The sequence below is a fragment of the Amblyraja radiata genome, chromosome 35 (assembly GCF_010909765.2).
Source record: "Amblyraja radiata isolate CabotCenter1 chromosome 35, sAmbRad1.1.pri, whole genome shotgun sequence".
Lineage (NCBI taxonomy): Eukaryota > Metazoa > Chordata > Chondrichthyes > Rajiformes > Rajidae > Amblyraja > Amblyraja radiata.
In genome coordinates this window covers 9,755,470-9,779,817 of record NC_045990.1, presented here as the reverse complement: position 1 = coordinate 9,779,817, position 24,348 = coordinate 9,755,470, and the positions used below count along the sequence as shown (strand labels likewise).

Here is a 24,348-nt window from a genome sequence, read left to right as displayed (position 1 = left end):
ATTTAAGTCAAAGTTATCCAGAATCAACTAGCCCTGACACTTAGAAACATTCCGTCATGGCATGTCTATATATTAACGACAAACTATCCTTGGATACTGCTTTAGCTGCATCGCTTCTCGGCCTTTTGGCTAAGATCAAGTGTAGTATCTGTTCTTATCAGTTTAATAATCTGATACGTCCCTTATCTAGGGACCATATATTAAATTGAAGTTTGGAACAGGGAGATGGAATAGGGGCTTGCTCCGTCCACTCCATGCATCGACCCAGTATTGCAGTGCCTCTGGGAACGGTGCACAAAATATATATCCAGATATTTACGTTGACCATCCACAACTTTGTTATCTGGTATTCATTAAGACTATCAGTCATGGTACATTAACCACCAATCAACTACGTGGCAAAGTAATTGGGATATAGCAGCATTACCAGCTACTGAACTTTGTACCTTTCCTATGAGCTGAGATACTAGTGTTCAAAACTATCTCCATACCTGTAATATGGGGGCAAATGGATTAATCTGTAGTGTTATCATGGAATTTATCGGCAGGAAGGATTATGGTTGTACACTTCCACCTGTTTTGAGTAACATCTTATGTGTCCTGATGTGTTACTGAGCTTGTAATACTTAATGCCAATATGAATTGACTTAAACATGTTATATATTAACTTACTTAATTCTAGTGAAGCATTTGCTCAGTAATCCACCAAATTTGCATGTTCGTTTATAAGATAACAACATCACAGTGGTGGCATATACCAAACCACTTGGGCGGAGAACATCGATATTAGGTGACAATTTATTAACAATTGGAAACCGTATGTCGTCAAACATGTTTGACCATCAGTAACTCACCTATCAGGTGAGATAAATACTGTAAACATACATTTAAACCAAAAATATTTGCTGAAATTACTAAGCAATATGGACACCAGATATCGATTCCTTATATCCAATTAAATCACCACGTACTAACTTACGTCACATGAAACCAATCTCAAGGCAGCGGCAATGGAGACATTCCCGCGTATTGAGGGGCGGGGGGAACCTAATCTCTATGTTTTCCTTTCCTTCTACCTCTTCAATAGGTACTACGGCTTCATCAGTCGGGTACTACGCAAATTACAGTGGACCAAGTCCACAAGCATGGTTCCCAGTGATCCTCGACATGGTCATTAAAAGAATTGCAGAATTGGGAAGACCATTGCTGTGCTTGGATCAGCAGCACTATCAACCTGATGACAGCATTCCGTCGCATATCCTAGGGAACATACCTGAGGAGCATCAAGAAATGGTACACTGTTTTGCAAAACAGGAATTACACATTCAACTATAACAAAAAACTGTACTGGAGCTCCTGGCAGGTCTTCACCACAATGAAGGACATGTTCTGTTAGCCTTCTCAACTTGGGTACCGCTCACTGGTGATCAGATACAGGAGAGGTATATCAATCCATTCCCCAGAAATAGGTACACCCAAATTGGGATGTCAGTGAAATCCTGACATACCTTAGGGGATGATCACCAGCCAGGCCTCTCACCCTGGAACAGCCTACCCTGAAGTTGGACATGCTGGTGGCCTTACATCAACACAAAGAGCCAGCTCTCCCATCTACTGCGATGGGACAACATGGTTATAACACCAGATAGTGTCACATGCCCATTCAAGGGTTGGCCAAACAGAACAGACCAGGAACATCAGGTCCAGTCATGAAATTCCGGGCATACCCACCTGAACCACGTTTTATGTGTCATGACCCACTTAGAGATCGACACAATAAGGAATACCGAGGGAGAGGAAACAGCCTTATGGGTGAGCCACAGGAAACCTCATGGTCGGGTGACGAGCTAAACTATCTCTAGTGGCTCAAGCAGGTACTGGGATTTGCTGGAGTAAATACTAACGTGTATAAAATCTTATTCCACCAGGACAGCTTCCACGTCAGTAACTAAGAGGATGGACGAGCCTGTGGACCACATCCTGGCTACTGCAGGGTGGTCTAGGGAGTATACGTTCCAAACTTTTATAACAAACCACTGACAGAACCTGTATCGTTTGCAGAAAAAGAATCTGCAAAAAATATATAATTTAAGCCCGGGGGAGCAATTGGTCTTGTTGTTGTTAATAACACCATTATTGTTTTTACAAACAGATTCATGGTTGATTACGATAACATACTTCCTCCCTCGAATGACTTCGGCAGCGAGTGAAGTATGAACTGTTACACGGTTTGAAATCACAGAGCTTTGAAGTCTTCACGTAGTCACTCACGTGACTCCGAAGTAAAATAGTAAGATTAAACGAGTATTTACCAGTTTGAAGTTTGATCTGTATTTTATGAGGAGTTACGATGAGGGATTACGTGCCCTCCGCTCCCACCCTCATTATATGGATCAAACTAATAAATTGATGTCTCCTTATCTTTACTATGTTTACTTCAAATAACTGTGTCTATCTGTGATTCCACACCGCTGCTTGGAAGTATGCCGCGCCTGCGTACTGAGCGGGTTCTTCACGTAATCCCTCATCGTAACTCCTCATAAAATACAGATCAAACTTCAAACTGGTAAGTTCTCGTTTAATCTTACTATTATATGGAATTCAGCCCCTGATTTAACACGGAATACTGAAGTTCAACATGGGGAACTGCAGCCAAAAGCAAATCATTTTAGCTCATGTTCTTCAAAGATAAGGAGGTCTTCAAGCTGAGAACATGGAGCTCCAGGGGCTGCGTGAAACCCCTGGTGCACCTGACCCTGGAGTTGGACATCAGCCGGAAAATCCGAAGCCAGGTTCATATCATGTAGGGCGTGACGGTGGCGCAGCGGTAGGGCTGCTGCCTTACAGAGATCAGGGTTCGATCTCGACAACGTGTGCTTGTTTGAAGGGAGTTTGCATGTTCTCCCAGTGAACACGTGGGTTTTCTCCGAGATCTTCGGTTTCCTCCCTCATTCCAAAGACGCAGGTTAATTGGCTCGGTATCAGTGTGTCCCTAGTGTGTGTGGGATAGTGTTACCGTGTGCGGATCGCTGATCGATGCGGGTTCGGTGGGCCGAAGGGCCTGTTTCCGTGCTTTATCTCGAAACTAAATTTGAAAAAATTAATCATCAGAGAGTGAATAGTTGATGTGGTTGCAATTGCAGTGGGTGGAATATAATTCTCGACACTTTCATATCAAAAAGCAAAATGTCGAGAGCGCTTGTTAAATGTTAAGGGGTAAAGGGACGGTGAGCGGATGTTTCTTCAATATACTTCTATGTAAACTACCATGGCGAAGGATACACTGCGTTTGGGTATTTGAGTATAGGAGCAGGGAGGTTCTACTGCAGTTGTACAGGGTCTTGGTGAGACCACACCTGGAGTATTGCGTACCGTTTTGGTCTCCTAATCTGAGGAAAGACATTCTTGCCATAGAGGGAGTACAGAGAAGGTTCACCAGACTGATTCCTGGGATGTCAGGACATTCATATGAAGAAAGACTGGATAGACTCGGCTTGTACTCGCTAGAATTTAGGAGATTGAAGGGGGATCTTATAGAAACTTACAACATTCTTAAGGGGTTGGACAGGCTAGATGCAGGAAGATTGTTCCCGATGTTGGGGAAGTCCAGAACAAGGGGTCACAGTTTAAGGATAAGGGGAAAGTATTTTAGGACCGAGATGAGCAAAACATTTTTCACACAGAGAGTGGTGAATCTGTGGAATTCTCTGCCACAGAAGGTAGTTCAGGCCAGTTCATTGGCTATATTTAAGAGGGAGTTAGATGTGACCCTTGTGGTTAAGGGTATCAGTAGGTATGGAGTGAGGGCAGGTACGCGATACTGAGTTGGATGATCAGCCACGATCATATTGAATGGCGGTGCAGGCTCGAAGGGCCGAATGGCCTACTCCTGCACCTATTGTCTATGTTTCTATGTTTCAACACTTCCATTCCCTGTCAAATGTAGATGTCTAACCTCTAACAGGTGCCGATTCTTCCATTGAATAGACGTGTTTTTGATGATTTAAAGATCACAGCTCGACTTTCCTCAGCCCCATCCCCACATGTAATCCAGGCAAGGGCATGCGGTGGTTTTTCTCTGGATGCTTTCATTTAAATCCTTCAGTTAACATTTCACTCCCACTTTGCAGACAATGGCGACCGACCCGCAATGTCTTTTGGAGGAAAACTCTTCCCGCTGATCATCTGTGCTTTAATTGGCCTCTCTATCCTGTTATCCATCGCGTCTCTCGGCACTGTTGTTGGACTGAGTAAGCATCAAATGTCTTCTTTGTTATAGAGTCATAGAGTGATACAGTGTGGAATCAGACCCTTAGGCTTAACCTGCCCATACTGACCAACATGTCCCGTCTACACTAGTCCGACCTGCCTGCATTTGACCCACATCCCTCTGAATCTGTCATATCCATGTACCTGCCCAAATATTTCTTAACAGTTGCGATAGTACCTGCCTCAACTACCTCCTCCTATGCACCCAACCACCTTAAATACACCCAACACCCTTTGTCCGAAAAGGTTACCCTTCAGGTTCCTACTAAATCTCTGCCCACCCCCCCCCCCCCCCCCCACCCCCCCCCGCCCCCACCCCCCCACCCCCGTCCTAATGCCGGGGCTAGCTGAAGTGAGAGTAATCACTATTCATACCACTGTGCTGTCAGCTGCCCAAATATGTGTAGGAAATAAATGCAGATGCTGGTTTACGTCGGAGAGAGACCCATAATGCTGGAGTAACTCAGCGGGGCAGACGGAATCTATACTTCTGTGTTCCATGCTTCGGCTAGTAGATTATCAGCACAGAGGGGGACGGGGAAGGTAGGAGGAGGGGGGGGGGGCAAATGCCTTCCATTTCAATGTGTGAAATCATCCCTGGATTCTACTTCAGTGAGCCGGTTGCTGGGTGAAATGAAGACATCGGACGCTGGATTTCGGATGGAACTTGCACAGGTGAAGAGTGACGGTAAGTGTGAAATCCAATCAAACGATTGTATGAGTCTCCAATTCCGACAGATCTCCGGTTGTTCAGGTGTTCTGATGATATTTTTAACATTCGACCGACACCACCACATGCTAATTTCAAGGCTGGACAGTTCCTGCTTCTCTTGTAAAATTTGCAACAAAAGAGGAAGTATAGAAAGTACCGACCCTGCACCCACCACATATTCTGCAGTTTATCGTTAAGCAAATTCCAACCACAGACCTTCGCCATCCTTTGATTCAATTATTTCACAGCATTAGGCAGACGCGACTCACACTTGTAAATTCCAAAAGTGCTCCCTCTCATCAGCCGACACTTCTCTAATCGTTCATATGTTCTGCGATCAATAATATATCCGAATCCCTGCACCACCTCACCAGATTAAAAATCTAAAACACGAAGTGAATATGGCTTATCGGGAGACCCCGAAACACCACTTGCAACCATTCTCTACACCACTTATGTCCATAAACCCAAACTTATCCAACTATGCTGCAATACTGCTTGGGCAATTTTCAGAGCTTGTCATGTCTCTCTTCTGTAGAGATTATAGGCATTGGTGGTTTGACCCAGCAAGTCTTTAAGGATGTTGTATTTCTGTTATATCTCTACTGGCAACACGAACAGAAAAATCACCATGAAGGAGGATTCCTTGAAGAGCTATTGAGCTTTTCTAGACGGATAAATCCTGCCTTAAATTCACCAACTTCCCCTACAATGCGCCTTGAAATACTTCTGTACACTGTTTCTTTGTGTTGTGAGTTTCAGTCGCTGGCATCCTTTCGGCCAGTATGTTGCATATTCCACAGAACTTTGAGTGAGAATTTCTTCCTCATCTCCCCTGTATACCTTCGTAAATTATCATTGGTTACCCCTGTCCCACTTAGGAAACCTGAACGAAAACCTCTGTAGACTTTGCGCCCCACCCAAGGTTTCCGTGCACTTCCCGGAGGTTTTTGTCAGTTTCCCTACCTGCTTCCGCTACGTGCAACCTCCAGCAACCACCTGCAACCTCGGGGAACCGCGCAAAGTCTCCAGAGGTTTCCGTTCAGGTTTCCTAAGTGGGACAGGGGCATAAATACTCGTTTGAAAAGTCAAATAAGAAAGTGAATACATCTAGGCCCCTCATAATTTGTGAAACGTTAATAAAGTCTCCCCTCAAATGCCTCTATTCCGAAGGTCACAGACACATTGTTATCAGAGATTAATAAGACTATAAGCCTTATTGGAGCTTAATCAGAGATAACATGTTCAGTTCTGGATCAGTCGTCGTAGATTTTCTCTGTATCAACAGCAAAACAAGCACCTTTTCCTGTAACGCGATGAATTGCAATGTACTCAATTCCCTAATCTATTTAACTGCTGCTATCTCCGTTTCTATTAGAACTGTCCTTATCGTTTATTCTATGTCTCTGTTGACAGGGACAGACAACAATGCAAAGGGAAGCTAATTACGTTTATTTGAATGTGTGAAAGTCAAAACCTGATTTATATTTCAGTGATACAGCTGTTGAATGAAATGAAGGCATCAGACTCGAGCGCCATGGCTGACATTTCTAACTTGAAGGGCAGTGGTAGGTGGGACACCCAATCTGACGGTTCTATGTGTCTCCAACTCCGGAGGTTTGGAGTTGTTCGGTTTCTTTGGCGATTCCCTGGATTTTCAAACGAGACCCCGCAAACAAATTGCAAACTGGAGCATTCAAGCTTCTGACGTGAAAGCCGCCACACAGGAAGTCTTCTGTTGTAATGAAAGTCGCAGTAACTGCACCGAACCAGCACCCAACACTTTGCCCAATGTATTGTTATCCTTTCTCAAGGAGGCAAATTGCATCCTTTAATTTAATCAATTTGATGATTTTGTGAAGAAACATAGAGACATAGAAAATAGGTGCAGGAGTATGCCATTCGGCCCTTCGAACCTGCACCGCCATTCAATATGATCATGGCTGATCATTCAACTCAGTATCCTGTACCTGCCTTCTCTCCATATCCCTGATACCTTTAGCCACAAGGGCCACATCTAACTCCCTCTTAAATATAGCCAACGAACTGACCTCAACTACCTTCTGTGGCAGAGAATTCCAGAGATTCACCACTCTCAGTGTGAAATTTTTTTTTCTCATCTCGCTCCTAAATGATTTACCACTTATCCTTAAACTGTGACCCCTTGTTCTGGACTTCCCCAACATGACCAACAATTGTGAAATCCACGTTGGTTCCCTATAATCAGTCCAGATTTCTCTAAGTGTTCATGCATTCTGTAAGGGATAAGAGATAAGGAATAAGGGACCCCAACATCGACCAAACAAAGTCTGTTTGTTTTCACACCTTATTTGCTCCTATTCTGCTTTGCACGTCAACATCCTCTCTGTATGATTCTCGGTTTCCCATCTGACTGGACAGGCCCTGAAGTATTTACCGATGTGTTATGTAGTGATGTTACTGTTATTAAGCTTCTTATTTTGAAATTTCACTGAACGCTATCGCTAGTGCAAATAACCAAATGGAAAATCTTCTAATCGCTCTGGCCATGGAGTAGACCCAGGACAGAGAGATCGGATACTGAATGGGAGGGGGAGTTGAAGTGCTGAGCCACCGGGAGATCAGGTTGGTTATTGTGGACCGAGCGGAGGTGTTCGGCGAAACGATCGCCAAGCCTCCGCTTGGTCAAACCGGGCATAAAAGGTAATCTTATCTCTAGCTACTAGCTCTACTCCCTGGAAGTACGCTTGCCACATGTCTCCATATAGTGCGTCTCCATTAATAACTACACTTGGCTGACTGGACTAAAAGCCTGCTGGTTGGAAAGGGGTGGATGGAAAGGAGGGGGTGTTGCCAGATCTTGCCGTCCCTCTATGGGCGATGGAGGATTTATTCAGCAAACCCATACAGACCTAGTGAAGAAGGGAAGTTAAGTACGTGTTGGCAATCGCTAAAAAATATCACAATACAAAAGTATCCAGCCCATCATGTCAGTGACAGTCGAGGAGGAACTCCCAGATCCAACCCTTCCACATGAGACCTTGCCTCTTGAAATGGACTTCCGGGAATTGTCTGAAACCCCTGCTGCCTTTTCCCGCACCCACCGTTCAGACAGAATAATAATAATAATAATAATACTAATAATAATAATAATAATAATAATAATAATACTAATAATAATAATAATAATAATAATAATAAATAATAATAATAATAATAATAATAATAATATAATATAATAATAATAATAAATAATAATAATAATACAACTTTATTACGGACTCGAGGTCCAGACAATGGGCAACATTACATAAAAATGCATTGCATATTAAAAAATATCATAAGTACATGTAAATCTTGTATATCACTTATAAAACATCATACCCCCACGTCCCCCCTGCCCCCCCTCTCCCCCCTCCCCCTCCCACCCCCCCTTCCCCCTTCTCCCCTCCGCCCTCCCCCCTCCCCCTCCCCCCTCCCCACACTACCCCCCCTCCCCTCCTCCACCCCCTCTCCCCCCCCTCGTAAATACGTAATTGGGACCTCAAAATTCGATACCCTTGAGGCTTAATCCTCCCCTTAGGCAACACTTTTCCGATGATACAGTCACAATCTTACCCATCATGATTAGGAGATAACATTTTCCTTTTCTTGGCCAAATTCTTGCAGAATTCCTCTATAACCATGTACCCAATCTAGTACAATCGGGTTGTTTCATGGAACGAGGGGAAGAGAACAGTGTTGGTTTCCTGACCCAATTGCCTTACTATGGACTAGAATATCGATGGGCGGGTGGTTGGGTTCATGCAATATATTTTAACGCGTGAGAGTCAAAATCTGGTTTCTTTTTTCAGTGACACGTTCGATTAGTGAAAGGAAGACATCTGACACTGTTTTCCAGATGGATCTTGCTCGGTATTTTGGCAATGGTAAGTGTGACCGTTCAATCTGACCGTTCCGTGTCTGCCATTCGGAGATACGCCGAGATGTTCAGATTCTCCGGTGGGTCATTAAACGTACTCTTGGAGACCATCTCGGATTAAGTTCAAGGCTGCAGGATTTGAGTCCCTCCGGTGAATGTCGCAACATACGAGGTTTTCCCGTGGAAGTGAGTCAGAGGTTGGTGAATCTGTGGAATTCGTTGCCGCGGACGGCTGTGGAGGTCAAGTCAATGGATATGTTTAAGGTGCAGATTAACAGATTATTGATTAGTAAGGGGGGTCATGCGTTATGGGGAGAAGGCAGAGGAGTGGGGTAGAGAGTGAAAGATAGATCAGCCATGATAGAATGGCACAGTAGACTTGATGGGCTGAATGCCCCAATTCTTCTACTGGACCTTACAAACTTCTGAAAGTGTTGATAGCAGCAACGAACCTCCAGTTATTTCATGTACTGCAATTCACTGTTCTCGTTTCTCAAAAAGACAAAATCCAACCCTGACCAATACCATCAGTTGATTCCGCTTTTAAAATAAATTTTGACGCCTCTCTCCCCTGTTATATATTTATTGGGTCCTCCTGATCTGTCCACATTCCCCTAATTCATCAGACATTCTATACCGAGCAGTTTACTCCAACATCAACCACTCAACAGTAGTTTTGCAATCATGTTGGTTCATACTCGCAGCTAATGTCACCTTTCCTTGAAGGTAACACCGTTGGTCATCTTCCTCTGGTATTTGGCAAAGCACATTATGTTTTTACTGTTATATGCCTGATCCCTGGGATGGCGGGACTGTCATATGAGGAAAGATTGAAAAGACTAGGCTTGTATTCACTGGAGTTTAGAAGGATGAGGGGGTGTCTCATAGAAACATATAAAATTATAAAAGGACTGGAGAGCTAGATGCAGGAAAAATATTCCCAATGTTGGGCGAGTCCAGAACCAGGGGCCACTGCCTTAGAATAAAGGGGAGGCCATTTAAGACTGAGGTGACAAAAAACTTTTTCACCCGGAGAGTTGTGAATTTGTGGAATTCCCTGCCACAGAGGGCAGTGGAGGCCAAATCACTGGATGGATTTAAGAGAGAGTTAGATAGAGCTCTAGGGGCTAGTGGAGTCAAGGGATATGGGCAGAAGGCAGGCACGGGTTATTGATTGGGGGCAATCAGCCATGATCACAATGAATGGCGGTGCTGGCTCGAAGGGCCGAATGGCCTCCTCCTGCACCCATTTTCTATGTTTCTATGTTTTTCTGCCCCCTTACATTTAAACTTAAATAATGGTGAGGTGGTGCAGGTTACCAAATTTGAATCTTCTGTTCATTTTTAATTAAATCAAGAGAAAACTATCCAGGCGCACCACTAGCCCAGGGTCATTACTTGCAAATGATCTCCGTCTGGGTCATTCTCTTAACCTTGCTGCTGACTTGCAAGGGTTATTCGCCTGAGCTTGCGGTGCTGCATGGGATGGGAGGGAGAGATTGACTCAACAATCTAAATAGGGATCGCTAAAAAAATTGATGGGGGAAATAAATTGAGTTTGGACTGACAACGGCGGTCCAGGCCACCACAAGAAGTCACAATGCAGAAGGGGTGTTGTGCTCCGTTGAAAAGACGCGCCCCCAGACTTATCCAAACGTTCACCATGAGGTCTGAATGCTTGACAAGCTCTTTTGAGCAATCTTTAAATACATTGCGAATTACTGCTGCTTTCGGGCAATATGTTCCACATTCATTGCTATCTAGAGAGCGAACTAAGAAACAATCTGTATCAACGTAACAAATGAAGTCGATGCCACTTAATGTATTCTTCGCTCAGACACTTTCCCTGCCCCACTTAGGAAACCTGAACGGAAACCTCTGGAGATTTCTCCTCTCCATTCTGAAATCCAACCACTGCACTTTTGGAGACAGAGCCTTCTCCAGGGCAGCTCCCAGGCTCTGCAACTCCCTCCCACAATTGATCCGAACTTCTGAGTCCCTCCCCATCTTCCAATCCCGCCTCTTCACCTCTGCATACCCTTAGTCCCATGTCCCCCTCCACTTTGCATCTCTGTCTTACTGCTCTATTTTGTTTTGTTCTTGACTCACCATGTAAAGCGACTTTGAGTCCTTGAAAAGCGCTATACAAATAAAATGTATTATTATTATTATTATTATTATTTTGCGCCTCGCCCAAAGTTTCCGTGCGGTTCCCGGAGGTTTTTGTCAGTCTCCCTAACTGCTTCCACTACCTGCAACCTCCGGCAACCACCTGCAACCTCCGGGAAACGCACGGGAACCTTGGGTGGTGCGCAAAGTCTCCAGAGGTTTCCGTTCAGGTTTCCTAGGTGGGACAGGGGCATAAAAATACTCCGAAGGTCACATTCACGCATCTTTCTAAAGAGATGAAATTTCTAATTTCTGACAAACGTACTTGTGGATCTTCTCCCCACATATTCCAATGCAATTATATATTTCCTTCCCCCGCGGTGATCAAGATTGTGTTCATTCTCCCAAGCTGTGTTCTAACTAGGGTCGTGTGAGTTTCTAGCAAAAGCCCTCTGGTCTTATATGAAATGAATCGTCTAATCACGACATGGGTCGCAGGATGCAAGTCCCATCTATTTAAACGTGAATTTGTGTGGTAACATTATTTCCATTTTAGTGGCACAGTTGCTGAACGAAACGAAGTCGTCAGTTGAAGATATTTGGAGGCTCGCTATGGAGACAATCATTATTGGTGCGTTTAAAATTCATCATGACAAATCTACGTAATTCCAATTCAGAGAGATTGCTACCTCGTTAATTGACCTTGTGATTCTCCGGGCTTAACTGGTGTGGCACGGTGGCGCAGCGGTAGAGTTGCTGCCTGACAGCGCCAGAGACCCGGGTTCGACCCTGACAGTGTTTCTGCATTTTCCCCGTGAACACGGAGGATTTCTCCGGGTGTTCCCGTTTACACTGGCGCACACGTTTGTAGGTTAATTGACTTATGTTAATTGAGGCTGTCTGAAATACCCGTGAAATACCTGGAACACAAGGTTTCCATTTTTACATGATACATCGGTGAGCATCATTGCGTTCTTACGGTAAATCGGAAGGCGCGAACAGGTTCATTGAGAAGCCGTGCCTCGTGATATAATGTATTGTCCCTTTTTACAGTTCAAAGGTGCTCCACTTTGCCACGTGAACCCTGTCCTTTGATGCCACCTCAAATATCAGGTAAGTTTAATGAACAACAGAGAGACATTTTGTCCCCATGCATTCCTGATTGAAACGATCTGAATTGGGACTCAGCGTTTCCGAGTGGGGACCGACTCAGCGGGTTAAGCAGCATTTCTTGAGAAAATGAATAGGTGATTAGGGGACTCTCAGTCTGAAGAAGTGTTTCACCTATTCTCAAGAGATGCCGCTTATCCCCCTGAGTTACTCCAGCAATCTGTGACAATCTTCGGTGTAAATCAACACTTGCAGTTCCTTCCAACACACCATAACCATATAACCATATAACAATTACAGCACGGAAACAGGCCATCTCGACCCTTCTAGTCCGTGCCGAACACGTATTCTCCCCCAGTCCCATATACCTGCGCTCAGACCATAACCCTCCATTCCTTTCCCGTCCATATAACTATCCAATTTATTTTTAAACGATAAAAACGAACCTGCCTCCACCACCTTCACTGGAAGCTCATTCCACACAGCCACCACTCTCTGAGTAAAGAAGTTCCCCCTCATGTTACCCCTAAACTTCTGTCCCTTAATTCTCAAGTCATGTCCCCTTGTTTGAATCTTCCCTACTCTCAGTGGGAAAAGCTTATCCACGTCAACTCTGTCTATCCCTCTCATCATTTTAAAGACATCTATCAAGTCCCCCCTTAACATTCTGCGCTCCAAAGAATAAAGCCCTAACTTGTTCAACCTTTCTCTGTAACTTAGTTGCTGAAACCCAGGCAACATTCTAGTAAATCTCCTCTGTACTATCTCTATTTTGTTGACATCCTTCCTATAATTAGGCGACCAAAATGGTACCCCATACTCCAGAATTGGCCTCACCAATGCCTTGTGCAATTTTAACATTACATCCCAACTTCTATACTCAATGCTCTGATTTATAAAGGCCAGCACACCAAAAGCTTTCTTTACCACCCTATCTACATGAGATTCCACTTTCAGGGAACTGTGCACTTCCCACTTATTCCCACTTCCCTCTGTTCACCTGCATTCTTCAATTCCCTACCATTTACCATGTACGTCCTATTTTGATTTGTCCTGCCAAGATGTAGCACCTCACACTTATCAGCACTAAACTCCATCTGCCATCTTTCAGACCACTCTTCCAACTGGCATAAATCTCTCTGTAGACTTTGAAAAGCTACTTCATTATCCACAACCCCACCTATCTTAGGATCATCTGCATACTTACTAATCCAATTTACCACACCATCATCCAGATCATTGATGTACATGACAAACAACAGTGGACCCAACACAGATCCCTGTGGCACCCCACTAGTCACTGGCCTCCAACCTGACAAACAACCATCCACCATTACTCTCTGGCATCTCCCATTCAGCCACTGTTGAATCCATCTTGCTACTCCACCATTAATACCCAACCATTGAACCTTCTTAACCAACCTTCCATGAGGAACCTTGTCAAAAGGCCTTACTGAAGTCCATATATACAACATCCACTGCTTTACCCTCATCAATTTCCCGAGTAACCTCTTCAAAAAATTCAAGAAGATTAGTCAAACATGACCTTCCAGGCACAAATGCATGTTGACTGTTCCTAATCAGACCCTGTTTATCCAGATGCTTATATATATTATCTCTAAGTATCCTTTCCATTAATTTGCCCACCACTGACGTCAAACTAACAGGTCTATAATTGCCAGGTTTACTCTTAGACCCCTTTTTAAACAATGGAACAACATGCGCAGTACGCCAATCCTCCGGCACTATTCCCGTTTCTAATGACATTTGAAATATTTCTGTCATAGCCCCTGCTATTTCTACACTAACTTCCCTCAATGTCCTTGGGAATATCCTGTCCGGACCTGGAGACTTCTCCACTTTTATATTTCTCAAAAGTGTCAGTACGTCCTCTTCTTTGAATCTCATAGTTTCCATAGCTACTCTACTTGTTTCCCTTACCTCACATAATTCAATATCCTTCTCCTTGGTGAATACCGAAGAAAAGAAATTGTTCAATATCTCCCCCATCTCTTTTGGCTCTGCAGATAGCTGTCCACTCTGACTCACTAATGGACCAATTTTATCCCTCGTTATCCTTTTGCTATTAATATAGCTGTAGAAACCCTTTGGGTTTACTTTCACCTTACTTGCCAAAGCAACCTCATATCTTCTTTTAGCTTTTCTAATTTCTTTCTTAAGATTCTTTTTACATTCTTTATACTCCTCAAGCACCTCATTTACTCCATGCTGCCTATAATTATTGTAGATCTCCCTCTTTTTCCGAACCAAGTGTCCAATTTCCCTTGAAAACCATGGCTCTTTCCGATTTTTATTATTTCCTTTCAACCGAACAGGGACATAAAGATTCTGTACTCTTAAAATTTCACCTTTAAATGTACTCCATTTCTCTTCCACATCTTTCCCATAAAACAAAATGTCCCAATTTACTCCTTTTAAATCCTTTCGCATCTCCTCAAAGTTAGCCTTTCTCCAATCAAAAATCTCAACCCTAGGTCCAGTTCAGACCCTCTCCATAATTATATTGAAACTAATGGTAGTGTGATCACTGGTCCCGAACTGTTCCCCAACGCATACCTCTGCCACCTGACCCGTCTCATTTCCTAACAGGAGGTCCAGCACCGCCCCTTCTCTAGTAGGTACTTCTATGTATTGCTGCAAAAAACTATCCTGCACACATTTTACAAACTCCAACCCATCCAGCACATTTACAGAATGTGTTTCCCAGTCTATGTGTGGAAAAATGAAATCTCCCACAATCACTACCTTGTGCTTACTGCTAATATCTGCAATCTCCTAACATATTTGCTCTTCCAATTCTCGCTCCCCATTTGGCGGTCTATAATACACCCCTATAAGTCTTGCTACCCCTTTCCCATTTCTCAGTTCCACCCAAATAGCCTCCCTAGACGAGCCCTCCAATCTATCCTGCCAAAGCACTGCTGTAATATCTTCCCTGATAAGCAATGCAACACCTCCACCTCTTGCCCCTCCAATTCTATCCTACCTGAAGCAACGAAATCCTGGAATATTTAGTTTCCGATCACAGCCCTCCTGCAACCATGTTTCACTGATCGCCACAACATCATACTTCCAGGGGTCAATCCAGGCTCTAAGTTCATCCACCTTTCTTACAATGCTCCGCTGAGTGGCGCACTTATCATGGGACAGATTTAATGTGCCAAATTATATTTAAATGTCTGAATATGTTCAGCGTGCAACACCTTGACAGGTAAAGAGGGCGTTGGAGGACTGTGAGTTTCCAAGTTATTTCTAACTTAAATGTTGATGTTTTCGCAGCTCCAATTATCTTTGTCGACCGGTGGATACGCTTCGATCAAGCATTGTATTATTTCTCATCAACTCGTGGAACACTGGAATGAATCTCAAACTTTCTGTGCCTCTAGTAACTCCAACCTTGTTGGATTACCAGTTTAGGGGAGCTGGTAAGAGTCCTTTGTTCGTTACATTCAGTTTTAACTAAGAATGGTGATGAAGACGGGGCTATAGATGTTGTCAATGTATACTTTAGCAATGTATTTTACAGCATGGTTTGATATACAGAAGGCTACGGTGTAAAGATCTAAGGCGAGCTGGCTAATTAGATCCAACATTGTTTTGCTGATAGCAGATCCCGTGTAGTTCGGCGGGGAACAGTGCTGGGAACTGTGCTTAATGCGACATATACATTAACTTCATGGATGTGAGGTACGATTAATAAGGATTCAATGTAAGCCTATTGCCGAGAAAGTTGTACTGTTGTGGATAGAAAAGAAAGTGGTCATTGCCTACATCAGAATGTGGATCAAATAGAGAGTTGAGTGAGCAATATTCCTCTTCTCCGGAGATGCTGTCTGATCCGCTGAGTTACCCCACCGTTTTGTTGCCAGTCGTAGATCTCAGGTTCGATCTTAGAAGCGGAGGTCAGGTTTTAGCCCCACAGACTAATTGTTAACATTCTAATGCCCCGGAAATCGCGGACAAACAGTCATTTTTGTCATATTGTGTTTACGTGAGGTAGAGTCACAGAGTTATGGCGTGGAAATAGGCCATTTGGCCCAACATGTCCACGCCGACCAACATGCCCCATCGACATGAATGGCACCTGCCTGCCTTTGGCCAATATCCCTCTAAACATATCCCATGCAGGTATATAAACGTTTAGAAACATAGAAACATAGAAAATAGGTGCAGGGGGAGGCCATTTGGCCCTTCGAGCCAGCACCGCCATTCATTGTGATCATGGCTGCTCGTCCCCTATCAATAACCCGTGCCTGCCTTCTCCCCAAATCCCTTGACTCCACTAGCCCCCAGAGGTCTATCTAACTCTCTCTTAAATCCATCCAGTGACTTGTCCTCCACTGCCCTCTGTGGCAGGGAATTCCATATAGAAACATAGAAAATAATTTTAATTTATTAAATATTGCGACAGCACCTGCCTCAACTACCTCCTGCATACACGCACCACCCTTTGAGTAAACGTTTTAACCCCCAGGATCCCATTAATTCCAACATTCAGACTTCTATATTTTATCTCGGTGTAAACCAGCAGTTCCTTCCAACATATAGATCCTCGTGGAGTGTTCTGAAGCAAACAACTGCACACGTTATGACTTGTGACTTATTAGATGGGAGCAGTATAGATGGCCGTTGGAGCCTGGGAAGAGTTTGTACTAATTCCGGCATTTTCTTTCATCAACGGAAGGCCAAATCGTCCACATTAGTAAATCTTGGCAGAGTAAATTAAATATCGTGGTTAACTCTGTTATGGGCCGATGGCAGTTGGAAACACGACCTTTCTTCGTGCCACTAACACTAGTAAATCTATTCATAAACTGTCACTTTTCCCCACAGGAATTCCTCTTTCGGTCTCAACTCTTCGACAGCTGGATTGGACTCCATGACCGTGCAAAAGAAGGAACCTGGCGTTGGGTGGATGGCACAGATTATGAATCTGATGCCAAGTGAGTGTGGTTTATCATGCGGCGAGGTACATACATCCAGGTTCCCACAGAGTTGAGCCGCTATCAATTTGTTATGTCCGCGTTTAGTGCGGTCAGTCAAAAGAGCTTTGTGCGATAACATACGATACGATAGAACTTTATTTATCCCAGGAGGGACACTGGTCTGCCAACAGTCATAAAACACAACCAGATACCCTGAAACATCAAATTCAAGTGACAAGTGGAAAGTCCAGGATTGGGGATGTGCAAATATTGTGGAAGGGGGGGGGGGTGGGTGTCAGTCTACCCCACGACAGAAGGGTGAGACATTGTACAGTTTGATAGCCACAGGGGGAAATTATCTCCTCTGGCGTTCTGTGCTGCAGCTTCATCATCATCATCCTTTAATATCATCATGCAAAGCAACAAATTGTACAGTGCAAAATGAGAAGACGTTTCTCAGGGAATACTGGAGCATCGCACATAAAAACTTAAACATTTCACACATAAATAAAAACAATCCAGTTCCTGATAAAAAAACAGTACGAATAGTTAAAAAAAAAAAAAAAAAATCTTGGTGGAACTAGTCTGTTGCTGAAGGAGCTCCTCATTTCAGGTATACCATTAATCTCTCCATTACTCGTCCAATTTCGTTGACATTTTTCCTTTGTAAAATCTCTCTATCTATATATATATATATAGCAATGTCTACAACAACAACAAAAAAAACAGCTTCTAGCCCACTCTATCCTTCAGAATCGGGATTGCCTGTAGATAAAAGCACAACAGGATCACTCCTTGACCTTTTCCCCGTTCAACAAAAGACATCTCCCCGTAGAAGGCTCCCGGCCCGAAACGTCGCCCATCCATTTTCTCCAGATCTCCAGAGATGCTGCTTGACCCGCTGAGTTACTCCAGCACTTTGTGTCTATCCCTGTCTGACCGGCCGAGTCACAGTGGTGCAGCGATATCCTGTCTCGTCGCTTGAGGGAAGACCCGAATCAATACCCTCAATAAAGACTCAATACCCTCAATAATCTTTGCTGTGAGACCAAGATCCAATATTGCAGAATGAGGCAACTTAATCCCTGGTGCTTCCGCTCCCTCACGACGTCATATAGAAACATAGAAAATAGGTGCAGGAGTAGGCCATTCGGTCTTTCGAGCCTGCACCGCCATTCAATATGAGTGGATACTGAGTTGGATGATCAGCCATGATCATATTGAATGGCGGTGCAGGCTCGAAGGGCCGAATGGCCTACTCCTGCACCTAATTTCTATGTTTCTATGTTAATATGATCATGGTTGATCATCCAACTCAGTATCCTGTACCTGCCTTCTCTCCATACCCCCTGATATCTTTCGCCACAAGGGCCACATCTAACTCCCTCTTAAATTTAGCCAATGAACTGGCTTCAACTGCATTATGTGGCAAAGAAAAATGTTTTTCTCATCTCAGTCCTAAAAGATTTCTCCTTTCTCCTTAAACTGTGATACAAAATATTCAAATAACAAAATATCCCTATATGCCGATGATGTACTACTGTACATCACAAAACCACAAATTAGTATACCGAATATATTAAATTTAATTGAGGACTTTGGATCCTTTTCAGGATATAGAATAAATTGGAACAAAAGTGAAATTATGTCGATAAAACCAAAAGACTCAACACATCTCAGGAAATTCCTCTTTAAAATAGCTACAGAAAAATTCAAATATTTGGGAATTGAAATTACTAGAAATTACCAGGATATGTTTAAAGCCAATTATAATCCCCTACTTAAGAAATGAAATAATTTGATTAAATTCTGGAAAACACTTCCGATGTCCTTAATAGGCAGAATAAACGCTATAAAAATGATTTTCTTACCACAAATTCTATACCTATTTCAATCAATACCCATATATCTCCCAAAAAAGTTTTTCAAAAAAGTGGACTCAGACATTACAAATTTCATATGGGATTATAAACCCCATAGAATACAAAGAACACACCTTAATAAACGAAAAGAGTGGGGGGGTCTAGCGCTCCCTAACTTTATGTATTATAATTGGGCAGTAAATATTAAAAATATGATTCACCTGCTGGACAATTCTGCCCAGCAGGCGGACTGGATTGTAATGGAAAAAGGGGATTGCTCCCCGAGTAATATAGGAGCGATTATCCTCTCACCAATAAATCTGAATAATAAAAATTATAATAAAAACCCAATTATACATAGCACAATTAGAACATGGAAACAAATAAAACAGAATCTAAAATTAAGAAACCTATCTCTCTCAATACCAATAGCCAATAACCCATCGTTTAAACCATCAATCATAGACAAATCATTTATACATTGGGAAAGAATGGGAATCAAAACGCTCGAAGATCTGTATGAAGTGGGAAAATTACTATCATTTCAACAACTACAACTGAAATATAATTTGAAAAATAACCAATATTTTAAATATCTTCAAATTTGTGATTATTTGAAAAAATACACAAAAGACTATCATAATATGCCTTCCGACTTACTGGATGAAGCAATGAAGACAAAGGCGGAATCAGCTAACTTAATATCGTACTTATATAATATCATTTTAAACATAGAAATACCCACAACAGATGGAATTAGAAGAGACTGGGAACAAGAATTAGCTATAAAAATTTCAAAAGAGAGCTGGGATAAACATTTACTACAGGTGCATAAATGCTCGATCAATGTACGACATACGCTTATCCAATTCAAAACATTACATAGACTATACTATTCAAAAACTAAATTAAATAAAATCTTTCCTAATGTTTCACCAATCCTGTGATAAATGTCTGTGTCAAGAAGCTACCATAGCGCACTCTTTTGTTTTTTGTACAAAAATCCAAAAATTCTGGCATGGAATATTTGATATTTTTTCAAAATTAATTAAAATAAAACTGGTACCAAAACCAGAATGGATCATTTTTGGGATATCGGAAGGTATCCCTGAATTAAACGTGTATCAGAAGAATTTACTCAATTACGGGCTAATAATGGGAAAAAAGCTCATACTTAAATTCTGGAAAAATGCGCCCACACCAACAATAAAAATGTGGATATCAAATATGTTTGAAACATTACATCTGGAAGAGATGAGATTCCTCTTAGCAGATAAAGCAAACCAATTCCAAAAGACGTGGTCTACGTTTATGGACCTATTACAAGCATGAGGTGCAATAGTAATTTAAAAATAAATAAATAAATAAATGGTATCAGGACCTGGCATTGGGAGATAAAACAACAAAAACAGACTTGGTTGGTAGTCTTTCTGCGGAGTTTAATGTTATAATAGAGCGATTGTCCTTACTTTCTTTTTCTTTCTTTTCTAGGGTCTACTTTCTTACTTTACTTCCTTCTCTAACTTCTTTTCTAAGGGGCTTTCTTTTCCCAACACTCTCCTGCACTTCACAACTCTTGCGCACCTACTTTACTTTCCTTACTTCTATCTTTTTCTTAAAGCTTTAAAAAAAAAAAAAATGAAGCGGTACAAAAAATGTATTAAGATATATGTGTTGTGTGTTATTGTAATTTACCCTACTTCTAATAAAAATAAAAAAATAAAAATAAATCAAAAAAAAATCAAAAAACTGTGACCCCTTGTTCTGGACTTCCCCAACATCGGGAACAATATTCCTGCATCTAGCCTGTCGAACCCCTTAAGAATTTTGTACGTTTCTATAAGAGACCCCCTCAATCTTCCAAATTCTAGCGAGTACAAGCCGAGTCTATCCAGTCTATCTTCATATGACAGTCCTGGCATCCCAGGAATCAGTCTGGTGAACCTTCTCTGTACTCCCTCTATGGCAAGAATGTATTTCCTCAGATTAGGAGACCAAAACGGTACGCAATACTCCATGTGTGGTCTCACCAAGACCCTGTACAACTGCAGTATCCGGCTATTTAGAACCCACGCTCTCCTGGGAAGTTCTCTATTCACAATGCTCTTTCGTAACTGTATTCTCCAGCGCTCTCCTTTGAGGGACATATATTCATCTGTCCAGTTCCCGATACCGCTGGCACTCGGTGCTCGCTATGACAACACAAGGTTCCGCTGCCATAAAACAAGTTTGGTTGATAGCGTATCCTCTCTGTACACTCCTCTCACTTCCCTGTAATCACCCCACCCTCCCTAGCCTCAACCCCTCGCCTCACCCCCCCCCCCCCCCCCCCCCCCACGCCTCCATCGCCTACGATCGCCATAACAGTGTCACCTCGTTTGTGCAAACTTCAAATGAAAGCTTTGCTCGTAGTCCAACTTGCTTCAACTGCGCTTGTGTGGGTCAAACTGCTATTCCCAGCAGAGAAGGATAACACAACACAAACATAGCATCCCCGAAAGAAATCTCTTCCCTTTCATTATTACCACGTCCGCAAATCCTCTCCACCCAATATCACCCTCTTCCTTCCACCGACCACATGCCTACTTCCTTCCCAATCCCAACTCCCCTGATTTTCTGGGAGGCAGTTCAATGACCGAGTCTGCAACAACAGAATAATCCCAGAATGATTTTATTTTTCTCTAGAAATAATCTGCAGAAACGTATTTTTTCTCTCCATGTTTGCACCTGCTAACCCTCTGCTTTAATAAAACAAGCTTTACAGTTCTGGCTCTTCGGGTCTGAATGTATTCCTTGTCAGCGGTCGGTGGGATTAGGGAGGCGTAGTCTTTTAGCTCGATGTTCTAAATATCGATCTCCATGCTCAGAAGAGTGCCAGTGTTTATCCTAGCACTTTGCGGTAATTGTGTGTGTCATCTCACAGTTCTCCCCAGAGGGAGTCAATGTTGATTTCAAAGTTCAGCATGTCCCTGTAATCGCTGGAGTTCAGAAAGATGAGCGGCCACCACATTGAAACTTACCGAAAAGTGAAAGATGTGGAGAGGATGTTTCCACTGGTGAGAGTGTCTAGAACCAGAGCCAATGGCCTCTGAATAGAAACATAGAAAATAGGCGCAGGAGTAGGCCATTCGGCCCATCGAGCCTGCACCGCCATTCAATATGATCATGGCTGATCATCCAACTCAGCATCCTGAACCTGTCTTCTCTCCATACCCCCTGATTCCTTTCGCCACAAGGGCTACATCTAACTCTCTCTTAAATATAGCCAATAAACTGGCTTCAACTGCATTATGTGGCAAATAATTCCAGAGATTCACCACTCTCTGTGGGAAAAATGTTTTTCCCATCTCAGTCCTAAAAGATTTCTCCTTTATCCTTAAACTGTGACCCCTTGTTCTGGACTTCCCCAACATCGGGAACAATCTTCCTGCATCTAGCCTGTCCAACCCCTTAAGAATTTTGTAAGTTTCTATAAGATCCCCCCTCAATCTTCTAAATTCTCGCGAGTACAAGCCGATTCTATCCAGTCTTTCTTCATATGAAAGTCCTGACATCCCAGTAATCAGTCTGGTGAACCTTCTCTGTACTCCCTCTATGGCAAGAATGTCCTTCCTCAGATTAGGATGTACCTTTATGACGTACCTTTAGAAAGGAGGTGATGAACAATTTCTTGAGGGTGGTGAATCTGTGGAATTAATTGACACAGAAGGCCATGGGGACCGTCAATCGATATTTGTAAGGCAAAGATTGACATATTCTTGATTAGGTAGACAAAATTGCTGGAGAAACTCAGCGGATGAGGCAGCATCCACGGAGCGAAGGAAATAGGCAGGGTTTCGGTTCAAAACTATTTTTCAGACAGATGTATGGTGGGGGGGGGGGGGGGGCGACAGGAAGAAGGGAAGAGGTGGAGTCAGTGGGCTGAGGGAGAGCTGAGAATGGGAGGAGAAAGTAAGGACTACCTGAAATTAGTGAAGTCAATGTTCATACCGCTGGGTTCCAAACTGCCCAAGCGGAATATGAGGTGCTGCTCCACCAATTTACGGTGGTCCTCATTCTGGCCATGGAGGAGGCCCAGGACAAAAAGGTCGGATTCTGAATGGGAGGGGGAGTTGAAGTGCTGAGCCACCGGGAGTTCAGGTTGGTTAATGCGAACCGAGCGGAGGTGTTGGGCGAAGCGATCGCCAAGCCTACGCTTGGTCTCACCGATGTAGAGCAGCTGACACCTAGAGCAGCGGATGCAATAGATAAGGTTGGAGGTGGTGCAGGTGAACCTCTGCCACACCCGAGAAGACTGCTTGGGTCCTTGGATGGAGTCAAGGGGGGAGGTAAATGTTTTTCTCCAAAATGGCAAGTACTGATGGAGATCCTGATGTGTTTGTACATGGAACAAAACTTAAAATTGTACATGAGTTTAAATATTTAGGAATCGTGATCGATTCACAGCTCTGCTTCAAACAACAGGTGAAAAGAACAGTAAACTTAATTAAATTTAATTTGTCCAATTTTAGATATATTAGAAATAATTTAACTATTGATTCAGCCAAACTATATTTTAATGCAATGATTGTGCCACACATGACCTACTGTAAAACAACTTGGTCACTGGCATGTAAGTCCACACTAAAGCCTGTTGAAAAGATAGATAGATAGATAGATAGATAGATAGATAGATAGATAGATAGATAGATAGATAGATAGATAGATAGATAGATAGATAGATAGATAGATAGATAGATAGATAGATAGATAGATAGACAGACAGACAGACAGACAGATAGATAGACAGATAGATAGATAGATAGATAGATAGATAGATAGATAGATAGATAGATAGATAGATAGATAGATAGATAGATAGATAGATAGATAGATAGATAGATAGATAGATAGATAGATAGATAGATAGATAGATAGATAAAAGGTACACAAAATTGCTGGAGGAACTCAGCGGGTGCAGCAGCATCTATGGAGCGAGGGAAATAGGCGACGTTTCGGGCCGAAACCCTTCTTCAGACTGATGGGGGGTGGGGAAAGAAAGAAGGAAAAAGGGAGGAGGAGGAGCCCGTGGGCGGGCGGATGGGAGGGTGGGAGGAGACAGCTAGAGGGTGAAGGAAGGGGAGGGGACAGCACAGGCTAGCCAAATTGGGGGAATTCAATGTTGATGCCATAAGGGCGCAAGGACCCCAGACGGAATATGAGGTGCTGTTCCTCCAATTTCCGCTGTTGCTCACTCTGGCAATGGAGGAGACCCAGGACAGAGAGGTCGGATTGGGAATGGGAGGGGGAGTTGAAGTGCTGAGCCACCGGGAGGTCATGTAGGTTAAGGCGGACTGAGCGGAGGTGTTCGGCGAAACGGTCGCCCAACCTACGCTTGGTCTCACCGATGTAAATTAGCTGACATCTAGAGCAGCGGATGCAGTAGATGAGGTTGGAGGA

General features: G+C 43.1%; 2 protein-coding genes and 1 non-coding gene across 3 annotated transcripts in view; all 3 read left to right on the top strand.

The window, feature by feature from the left end:
- The window catches only part of LOC116966134 (hepatic lectin-like), a 335,697-nt gene that overhangs the window by 200,571 nt on the left and 110,778 nt on the right, over positions 1-24,348 (top strand). The window lies entirely within an intron of this gene.
- LOC116966131 (hepatic lectin-like) overlaps positions 1-24,348 on the top strand; it is a 227,156-nt gene that overhangs the window by 155,897 nt on the left and 46,911 nt on the right. The gene's annotated exons all lie outside the window — the stretch shown is intronic.
- Positions 110-301, top strand: LOC116966153. The gene has a single exon (XR_004409912.1). It is a non-coding gene; the product is annotated as a U2 spliceosomal RNA (small nuclear RNA).